At 43.1% G+C, this 11,000-nt stretch overlaps 1 pseudogene across 1 annotated transcript; it reads right to left on the reverse strand.

The window, feature by feature from the left end:
- Nucleotides 1-872: 872 nt before the first annotated feature.
- On the reverse strand, nt 873-2,192 carry LOC100950071 (annotated as a pseudogene). Its single transcript, XR_002771254.1, has 2 exons — nt 1,687-2,192; nt 873-1,159 (listed from the first exon to the last, which is right to left on the reverse strand). The product of XR_002771254.1 is annotated as a 40S ribosomal protein SA-like (transcript).
- Nucleotides 2,193-11,000: the final 8,808 nt, after the last annotated feature.

Raw genomic sequence — 11,000 nt, forward strand, 5'->3', positions numbered from 1 at the left:
CAAGGCAAGAAAAATAAGCATAATTCTGTACTGACTGAATATGGCAATCACATTGCAGAAGTTATTCTAAAAGAAATTACAACTGTGTACTTGAGTTGACACTAGGTTTATACAGCAGTGTTTGTATCAGTGAGCACATGTACATCGTGCTCTTCTGCAGCCATCTTTCTTTGTTTGTAGGTTTCATAAAGAATGTCTGCATTTATCTTCCATGTTTTGAATTTAGCTTCCTTTAATGCTTTCACAGATCTCACTATCTCACAGTTGTCTTCCAGCTTCTTTTTACTGTATGGAAAGGACAGAACAGTTTTGTGTGTGTGCATGTAGACCTGAGAGCTCAGTTTGGCTGGGGAGAGGAGAAGGTGAGAAGTGTGAAGGAAGGAAGCCCTTCTTCATCTTCTCAGGGCAAACTCACTCCCACTGTGTAGGGGACTTCTTCCCAATAAACAACATACCATCCACGCTACATTTCTTGGACCTCAAGGCTCTCATCTTTGAATCTGCAAATCTGTCATTTACATCTTATGCCTTTAAGACAAATATGAGAAAAGACATTCAAAAAGGAATGTGCTTTCACAACATCGTGAATGTACTTAACACTGCTGTACACTTAAAAATGTCTGAGATGGCTAATTTTATGTTAAATATCTTGTACCATAATGTAAACATTTTTTTTAAAGGAGACAATGATGTTCAGTTCTCTGAGTTATATAATTTATGAGAATAACTTTTTGTTATCTGCTGTTTGATCTTTAGCCAAGTGTTTGCTTTCTGAACATCCTTTTCTTCCAACTTCACTTTTTTTCTTTAAACTGATGTTTATTTTCCTCCAACTTTATTTCCATCTTGTTTAAGAGATGTGAAAGAACAGTTTAAGACCACACACTGGTTGTTCCTGTGGCTTGAGCAGTGGGAGCAGCTGACCAGTCTTCAGTGCCAGGCTGGGCATTGCAGTCTTCAGTGGGGACCTGTTGAATAGGCACAGGGGGCACCTGCAGCCTTCTTACCAGTCTGTAAACTCTGGTTGAGTAGCAGTAAACTCAGGAGCTGGAGCAGTCCATTCACCCTGAAATTCCTCCTTGGTCACAGCTCTCTCAGCAGCAGCCTGCTCTTCCTTTTCAATCTCTTCAGGATCTCTGTAGAAATAGAGATCTGGCATGTAGTAAAGCCACATTAAAGGCTGCTCAAGGTCTGCAGGAAGGGATATTCCTTTGAAGACCCTCCAGAGAGATTAGAAAACTAATCTAGTGGGAGGCAGGCACTGAAAACAGAGCATCCTGTGGTCAGGAATTTCCTGGAAGAGACCTGAGTAGTGGTAAATCAAGATAAGGTTAGTGTGCAGCTAAGTTAAAGATTACATCTGTTCTTTACAAATGAATACCTTGTTCTTTGAAGCAAAAAAAGATAAATAAGGCTTGTGACTTTTTTGTGACTATATTGTTTTGTAATTTTAAGAATTATCTGGACCAATGGATGCCAGCTCATCTAAAGTTAGATTATGAACGTGTAGGTGATTATGTGTGTATGTTCAGGATGCTTTATAAAAAGCATAAAAGTGAGTAAGAAATAAACTGGGGTTACTGCATGCCTGAGCCAGCTACTGCATGCCCTCCAATCCTCTGCACATTCTGACTGCTGGCTTTGCCTCTGTGACTCCAATCAAAGAACTTCACTCAACACTGGCATGACCTCCCATGGATGTTCATGGGAGATGGTGCCACTCATGCGCAGAACTTCCCGGGCCAGCATCCACCACATCAGACCTACTGAGTGAGCTCCCTTGTTGATACATGGGATGATGATGACCACATAACGCAGAGGAGAATCTGTGTGACCCAGAGCAATGGTAGGCAGCTTGACATAAGTTGCCTCTGTGAGAGGCTGGTGGTCAGCCCTGGGATCAGTAACCAGTAGAAGACAAGGCTCCCGGAAGGCTGCCTGGATTGGTTAAAGAAGTTTCCGGGAGTGAAGCAGCCAGCACTAGGAGTGACTCCAGTGGCAGCAGCAAACTCCAGCACAGCTCACTGGCCAGTGTTCCTGGAGGATGTGACACTGACATCAGCAGAGTTTTCAATGGCAACAATGGCCTGAACAGCAGCAGAAGCTTCTCCCAGGTCCTCTTCAGATTTATGACGTAGATGCTGTCACTTTTCCCTTTGTAGATGTCCTGTTCCATTTAGAAGTCAAGGTTGCTGCCACCTCAGTGGGTTCCTGCTGCAAGGAATTTGAGGACATCCTCCTCCTTCATTTGTAGGATATCAAGGTCTCCGGAAATTGGTAAAATTTTCCTTTAAGTTATGGTGGGAATCCAGAACAAAACCATATGGGCCCTCCCTGAGCAGCACGGAAAAGCTTCCAACTTCACTTTTGCTTTGCTGACCTGAGCTTCACTATGGGCGATTTGAACCTAATGCAAAACATTCTCACTAATGACTTAATTCTTAAGAACAAAAATTATGAGTAGGTAGCATAAGATTTTAGTATTCTAAGGACATGAAATATTTGTTTCTCCACCAAACTAAAAAAGCAATCCTACAGCCAATATAAATAATTTACCTCTGGCATTCCTAAGGCATTTATAGAAATAACACCTCTTACATTATTTGTAGATTTTTCTTTTTCTACTATTTACATGTAGGTTAGAAACAAAATGCATCCCAAGATTTCAATAGAAACACTGGGCAATATTCTACAAAGAAGAAATGTCAAGAATACATATCTCATAGTTAGCCTATATGTCATGTAAAAGCAGTTGACCCAATTTGAGTGAACGGAAAAGTTAAGTATGTAAAACAATGAGAAACAAGGCAAATATTAATAGTTGAAGGCAACAGAATAATTGGGTGAAAAGGCAGAAACAAAGGTGTGAAAGGTTTCAAATCAAACAGCTCAAATAAATGGCTTTTCTTAATGGAAGATTAAAAGGGACATTAAGAAAGGGGCTGAAGGTAGGATGGGGTGGGGAGGAAAGCCTGGCCTGCTGAACCAGGAAGTCTGGAGGGCCCATGAGAATGTGGATATGAGATAACCTAGGTAACTAAGACCCAATAGGAAGAGATGATAATCAAATAGAAAAGGGCAATAAAAGTGACTCTAACCTGGAGGCACAGAGAGGCCAATGAAAGACTTGCAACCAGTTTCAAATGGAGAGGGTATTTATATGTGTCTCTATCTCTCTCACCTTCTTTCCATCACGAGCCAGGACCCACTTCCAACTTTGGAAGTGCTCTAAACTTTCTCTTTGTTCTTCCTAAATAAAATCTCTTTGTTACACTGAAACTTGTGCAAGTTACTTTGGCCTCTGTTTACTCTGCCCATGTCACTCCAGCTTTATTTTCCAGTTTCCATTCATTTTACTTTCAGTTATTGCCATGCCTCATTGAACTTTCTAGCTCAGCTGAGTAATTGACCCAGGTCAACTAGGTTCAGGAACTGGGACTTCTGGCCCTCAACAGAAGATAAATGTTGTCAGATTGACCAAGAAAATTCTGTTCTGCATTAACAGGAATAAGAATGGTGTAGAACTCATCCAGGGTCCAAGACTGTGGAAGAAAACAAACAAACATTCTCACCAGGTCCTAAATAATAGAAAAGGTTATTGCAGTATTAGTACTTGAAATTCAATGTCATTGTTTAGAGAGTTCAACTTTTAAGACTCTCACTTTTACTACAGCAAACAGCATAGGAAAACATAGGTCTCAATTCATCCAATGACACAAGGCCTGACAAATCCACAAACTCCTCTTAGAAAATGTGCTACATACCTCATTGCTAAATATCAGTATAGGTGCTCCCCTTGAGAAGCTATGCACAGACACCAGTGTCTAGTCCACCCTTCAAAGTAATTTCTGAACTCTTTTACTGTAATACCTTCAGAGCTATTGCTTTAGATTTGACAATTCAGTACTACATATCACATAGCTGACTATCAGTGAGGCCACATGGCCAAGGGGAGTGCTTTAAAGGTGAGTGTAGTGTTACTCAGCCTTTGCTAACATAATTGTCTGACTTTATACAAAAAGTCTCAAAAACCAAGTATGGCAAAAACAGCAAAGCTCTCACCAAGTACCAAGTGATGACATTCTGTTAGGCAAGATAAGGACCACTGACTCAAATTAAAAGTTCAAAAGGAGTCTTTTATTCACTGCGGGGCTGTCTCAGCAAAGTCTAAGGCAGACTAAGTGAGAGAGCATTGAGGGGTCTGAAGTTGGGGTTTTAATAGTCTGAAAGTTGGCAAAGGAAACAAACAGGTGGTTTGAAAGTTAGCAAAAGAAGCAAAAAGAAAGTTGGCAAAAGAAGCAAAAAGCAAGCACGGGGTCAAGATGATCCCTTTCACAGAAAAGAACCTGGCAATTTAGCAGATTAGCAGATAGGTAATATAAAGGTCACATAAAACAGATCTGGCAATAACGCCAAGCAGATTTGGCAATTAGTGAATAAGTAAAACAATTTGTCACAGCACGTAGCTTGGTAACTCTCACCATGACAGCATTGAGCTTGTTAGCTCTTATCTTATTTGTTCCGACCCAAACTAAGAGTGATGGTACTTGGCATCATTTCATTTACCTCTTTTTCCCCTTCCTCCTACCCAGCCCCTGGTCTTATGGATTGGGTTGGGTGGTGTGAGGCTGTTAGGAGCCGCCAGCATCCATCTCAATTCTAGTTTCTGGTAGACTGCAACTTAGCACATGTATTTTGAATAACGTCATTTAGGATTTCCCTAGTCCTTTTAATGGTTTCAATGCAGTGCAGCTCGAGGGGCCCAGCCTGCTTCCCACTCCAGCAGCTAACCCCTCTGGGCCAGGTGGGGTGTGGCTCTGTAGGTCGCAGGCCAGCGACCTAGGGGCAAGCTCCAGGAGCACCATAGGTTAGCAATGGTCTAGGGTCGTTGGCTTGGGCACGTTGCTGTGAGGGACCCACTGCAGGCCTCACCACCCCAGGCTCACAGCTGCCTGTGGGAGCTGCTACTATGGGGGCTCAGCAACATCTCAGACCGGATGCCTCGAGGGCGGGGCCTGGAGGAGCTGGCCAGGCCCCCTGGTGGAGAGAGGGGACATCTAGGCTCAGATGAGCCTGTGGCTTGAGACCCGCCTGGGCCAGGCCAGCCAGCAGGGCTCCCGGAGGGATGGGCGCTGTGGCGGTTAGTTGAGATGGTCACTGGGTGCACCACCCCCCACCTTGGACCACAGGTACCCCCTTTGACCTTGACTGCACTCCCAGGCCATTCCTCCCCAGGGGAAACAAATTCTTCTGGATGGCCGTATTGCTGCATAAATGCCCACATGCCCTGTTCCCCCACTCCCCACCTCAGGTCCACTCCCTCTGCCCTTTGCTAAGGGAAAAAAACACCAGCTGGGATCCAATCTGGCGATAGGGGATGGTAAGGGGCGGACTGGGAAAAGAATATGCTGAAGTCACCATGTAGGGCCTTGAAATGGTGATAATGAGGCAAGAAAGTAAAAGCAGAGCTAAAAGAATCTGTCCTAGCTGCCCTGTGAAGGCTTTTGCCAAGCCATAGGCGTTTCTGTTGTTTATATGTTCCTCCTTTGACATGTGTGGGGCCTAGATTGTAACCTTCCTTGGACTTCCGTGGCCTTTGAGGGCAGGTGGTCCAACGGTCTCAAGGGTGCGGGTCAATCTGACCTTCCCCTTGAGCCCAGGATCTTGAGAATGATGTCGTGTCTTTCTCTGTTTTATGACCCTCACATGCACTCTAGCTCCGAAAAGTGGATAAAAGGGAGGCAGGGGATTCAGGCAGGGGCTCAGTTTTTAGAGACACACTGGTCTTCCGAGTTCCCCTGCTGGAATAAAGCCACTTTCTCTAATCAACTGGTGCCTGGAGTCTTCTGTCTGTGTCGGTTTCCTGCTATATTTCTTGGTTCTCTGACCAGGAAGCGAGGTTTGGTGGCAAAACCGTGCAGCCAGATTCTTTGGGTTGGGTTCTGCCCGCCCAGCAGATCACCCCCTTGGGGAACTCCAGCTGGTCTGGTGATACAATCCTCAGAGCTCTCTTGTGACAAATTCTCCTAGAGAACATCTTGAGACTGATCTGGCAAGGTCCCTGTGGAGGCTGAGCACCAGAGAGGAACTGGTAACAGGTGGTGCCAGGATGTCCAGAGTAAGGTATGAGCAATTTGGGGAGCCCACTACAGTTTTAGTGGAAGAAGGAGCCTGATCAACTCCTTGGGCATTAGATTGCTGGCAGGTCTATTGAGAGGTGTGTGAGTGTGTGGATGTGATGTAACTGAGAGAACTCTGAGAGTGGATTTGGACCTCCTTTCACAGGGCCTAGGGGAGTGTTGATTTGCCTGCTATGGCTAAGTGGCAGCTCGAGTGGGAAATCGAGGCTGCCCAGGTTAAGAAATGGGTTGGAATTGTGTGCATGTGAGTGCTTGGAGAATGACTGAGATGGGTAATGACAGATGGGGTTTTGTACCCCCACCCCAATCATGGGGTGAAACGAATGTGTGAGCGTGCCCTTCTCCCCTATTCCAACTTTGCCCCCTGGCTGTTCTGAGGGAAACTGGAAGTTCCAGGTTTTCTGCTTTCTGTTTCTGGGTGGCCACATGGCCATTTCGTCTTGGGGGAAAATGAAAAGACATTAGAAAAGATTTTGTAGTTTTGTTACTAGAATTTCTTCAGTGAGTTTTTGGTCTCAGGAATTTGAGAATTGAGCCTGTGGGCCACAGATAAGTGATAAAATGGGATTTTGTTGGACTGAGGGGCATGCAGAGGGAGTAAAGAGTGCCAGAGCTATTGGCAGAGAGGCTCTGCCTTGGAAAGTGTTGCAGTTCTGGCAGTCTGGTGAGCTCTGGATGGCCCTTGAAAAATCTGGGGGAGAGAGTATAAATCTCCTTTGTGGGGCTGTATCAATATCAGCAACAGGTCTCCAAGGCAGATAGCCTCTGGAAGGAGGGAGGAGGCCCAGGTTGGAGGTTTCCTGAATGAATCCTTTGTCTAGGGGTAAATAATTGGCCCTGAGAGATATTTTGGCCAGGACTTGGTAGATGGAAAAATACCTTTACAAACTGAATGGGTGATCTGGCAAATGGATGAATATAGCCCCACACCTTGGACAAGGTTATTAGGTCTTTGTCTGGGGAGAGGATTAGGGTGTGTGCTCCTTGGTCAGGGTGGAGCCATCCAAAAGGTTTCAGGCTGCTTTGTTCATGACCTGGCTGAGGCTCAGAGACTTTGTACCTGGAGATGGGAGTCTGATATCTGAGCTCATCTGAGCCTGAAAAATGGGACTTCCCTGTCCAGCTCTGAGTGGGATAATTCTATATCAATGTTACATCTCATAAAATGTCTCTCATTTGTAAAATGTAATAATTTGGTTGTTTAAATTGTTGGGGAAACTGAGTCTTTGTCAAAGGATAAGATTCTTGCTTTTTAAACCTACTAATTATCAGTTTGGCCAAGTAAATGGGTGACTTCATAGTGAACTGAGATTCTGTTTTGTGGGAAGTGAGTTTTTGAGAGTAAGAGAAATTAGACAGAAAGGAGAATGGCATGGTGTAAAGAAAGAATCTTGTGTGATAAATTTAGTCCTGAAAAAGAATGGTTGTGTAAGAAAGTGAAAGGGAGGGCAAAGTTAAAGAAGGTTTAGAATGTTTGTAGATTGTCTGTACAGGCTAAGTGAAGCTCATAAAAGAGAATTTGTGAAAGAATTTACATGTGATCCAGTTGACTATGTGTTTCCTTTAAAACCTTTTGGCATGTAGTCTTATTTGAACCAATGTTTTAGGCCTTTGATATTTGAGAAAAACTTCCAAAATCAAAACTCTAAATTTGGGGCTTGGTGCCCATAGTACAGTGGTTGCAGTGCTGGCCACATGCACCGAGGCTGGTGGGTTTGAACTTGGCCCAGAAAACAAAAAAGCACAACTCTAAATTTGGTCTTTTTGAAATATTAAGACCACTGAAAGGCATAGAAAAACAAATTAAACTTATTTGATCTATTAAAAGTGTATAGATAGGAAACATTGTCAAATATGAAATGGTGATTAATTTTGTATAGGTTATAGTTATATATATATATCCAATATATAAAGCATTGGTCTATCCTAACGTATAAGACATTGGTCTATCTTAACATACATTGTCAGTAATAATTTTAATTCATCTAAAAAAAAGAAAATGTTTTGGCTCAGCACCTGTGGCTCAAGTGGCTAAGGCTCCAGCCACATACACCTAGGGTAGCGGGTTTGAATCAAGCCCAGGCCTGCCAAATAACAATGACAGCTGCAACCAAAAAATAGCTGGGTGTTGTGGCAGGTGCCTGTGGTTTCAGATACTTGGGAGGCTGAGGCAGGAGATTCACTTGAGCCCAGGAGTTGGAGGTTGCCATGAGCTGTGATGCCACTGCACCACTCTACCCAGGGGCACAGCTTGAGGATCTGTCTCGAAAAAAAAAAAATAAAATAAAATAAAATGTTTTTTTATGTAACTGGCTGAGTCCAAAGTTTATCCTAAAAAGAAAAAGAAATATTAAGAGAGGCTGATGAATTCTTTCAAATTCAAATTCCTGATGTCTTTGGAAATTGAGTACCTTTGGACTAAAAGCAGATTTTTAGAACTTTCATTGGAAAGTTAACATGTCAATGGGTATTGCTAACCTAACTTCAAACAGAATAGAAATCAGTTATGTGGAACTAGGCTAGTTTGTTATAGCTTTTTGTTCAAAATATTATTGGTTCTTTCTGTGTTCTGTTTTCCAGAAGTCAAGAAAATAATTCTCCATCTTTTGAGCTATTTGTAGCTTTTCAAGCAATATATGTACTTATGAGCAGAGTTTGAAACATGTATTTTTCTCTCTCCTTGATTTCTCTGGAATTTGAAAGCCATTTGTAAGTATTCTTAATTTCTGACAATACAGTTATTTGCATAAGTTCAATAAGAATTTGTTTTGTTCTATAGGACATGATGAAGGCATTAGTTATTTTACCAAGGCTTTGGCTGGAATAGCATTTCCACAGGTGTCCAGACTGCATTAAGGAATTAAGGTTGACTTTATAAGGCCAATAAAAAAGCCCTTTGGAAAACTGACCAGATCAGGTTACTGACCCATTAGTAACCTTTCCTGATATGTGGTAAGTAGTGAAGGTCGCTTACTGACAGGTCTGGGAATTGAAATGTGCTTGGGGACCTCAAGAGAAGATGAATTTACCCAATGCATACAGGTATCTAATGGCACAGATGAAACACAAACCCATGAAAGGCTTTTGAGAAAGTCCAGCCTGAAAATTCCTTATAAAAGGTTCCAGCAAAGCCAAAGAGTCCAGATGGCTAATAATTATTCTTACTGCACTTTATGCAAATAATCAGTATACTGAAAGTACAGTTTATTTTGGCAACTGAGTTGGTTCTACTGTAATTTGTCTTTAGTAAAGAGAGAAATTGGAGAGAGAGAAAAATAATTCAAAGAAAAAAGAGGCTGTGGCCCACCTGTATTAGATCCCAGCCTTGTCTGTACTGTCAACTCATAACATGAGACATAACTGGTTTACTAAATTAAACTGTTAAATGGGATTAAGAGATTGGCCAAAGAGTATAGAACTATATACAGTAGTTATATTTACTCTAAAGCCTTCAGACTCAACAAATGTCACCTGTTGACTACACTGGAAAAATCTGTGCAGTATTAAATGTTATCTACTGTGTCTATATAGATACCTCAGGAATAGTTAAAACCTAAAATGAGAATTTCCCAATAAATGGTGTAACTATAACAATGCATCCCACTGAGCCTAATCTGTATACTCTGCTGAGTCTGTTGCCAGTGGAAGTCAAATAGCCCACTTGCCTGGACTTAAAAAAGGCCTTTTTCTGTATAAGGCTGGTGCTGGAAAGCCAATGTCTGTTTGCTTTCCAATGGGAGAGACCAGACATGGAAACTGCAATCCAGTACATATGGATCAGGTTGCCATAGGGATTCAAAACACCCATGGTTTTTTTGAAAAACACTGGCTTGTGACTTCCAGAAATTCCCGGCTGAGGAATTAGAATGGGTGCTGCTCCAATATGTTGATCACCTCCTCCTAGGACACCCTAACCTGGAGGGCTGTGTTCAAGGTACAGACTGCCTATTGCAACATCTAGAGGTATGTGGCTATAAAGTGTCTAAGCAGAAAGCCCAGATCTGCCAGCAGCCAGTACATTATCTAGGAGGGAGAGAAGAGTCTAGGCATGGAGAGGAGGCAAGTCATTAGTTGCCTCCCCACCCCCACAAGCTGAAAGCAAGTTTGGGAATTCCTAAGTGCAGTCAGCTTCTGTCGTCTGTGGATCCCCAACTTTGCCATCTTGGGTAAACCTCTGTATGAGGCAACTAAAGGAGAGGAAGAAAAGCTCTTAGAGTGGTGAAGAGAACAGGAATGTGCGTTCTCCTAGCTAAAGATAAGGCTAATGACTGCTCCTGCACTGGGACTGCCAGACCTGACCAAGTCCTTCACTCTGTATGTCTCAGAGAGACATAAGATGGCTGTGGGTGTGTTAACCCAGTTGGCTGGGTCCTGGCCAAGACCTGTAGCCTACCTCTCTAAGCAGCTGGATGGAGTGGCAAAAGGATGGCCACACTGCTTATGGGCTCTAGCTGCCACTACTCTCCTTGTGCAAGAAGCTGACTCTAGGGCAAGATCTCAGAGTAAAAGTACCCTACTCTGTGGTCACTTTGATGAACACAAGGGACATTTCTGGCTTTACAATGAAAGGCTAACTAAGTACCAAAACTAAGTACCATTTCACCCAGGTGTGCCTGCTATCTCTTCATTGGCCCCCAGGGTTTCCAATTGAAGTCCCCATTTGACCCAGCTGTGCCTGCTTTCTCTTCATTGGCCCCCGGGGTTTTGAAGTGAAGTCCCCATTTCACCCAGGTGTGCTTGCTTTCTCTTCATTGGCCCCCGGGGTTTCTTTCTTTTTTTATTGAACGGTAACTATGTACATTAATGCACTTCTGGGGTACAGTGTGGGGTTTTCACATGCAATCCAAACTACTTCCATCA

Source organism: Otolemur garnettii, unplaced genomic scaffold, assembly GCF_000181295.1.
Source record: "Otolemur garnettii isolate 467f Iridium unplaced genomic scaffold, OtoGar3 scaffold00257, whole genome shotgun sequence".
In the NCBI taxonomy this organism is placed as follows: Eukaryota; Metazoa; Chordata; class Mammalia; order Primates; family Galagidae; genus Otolemur; species Otolemur garnettii.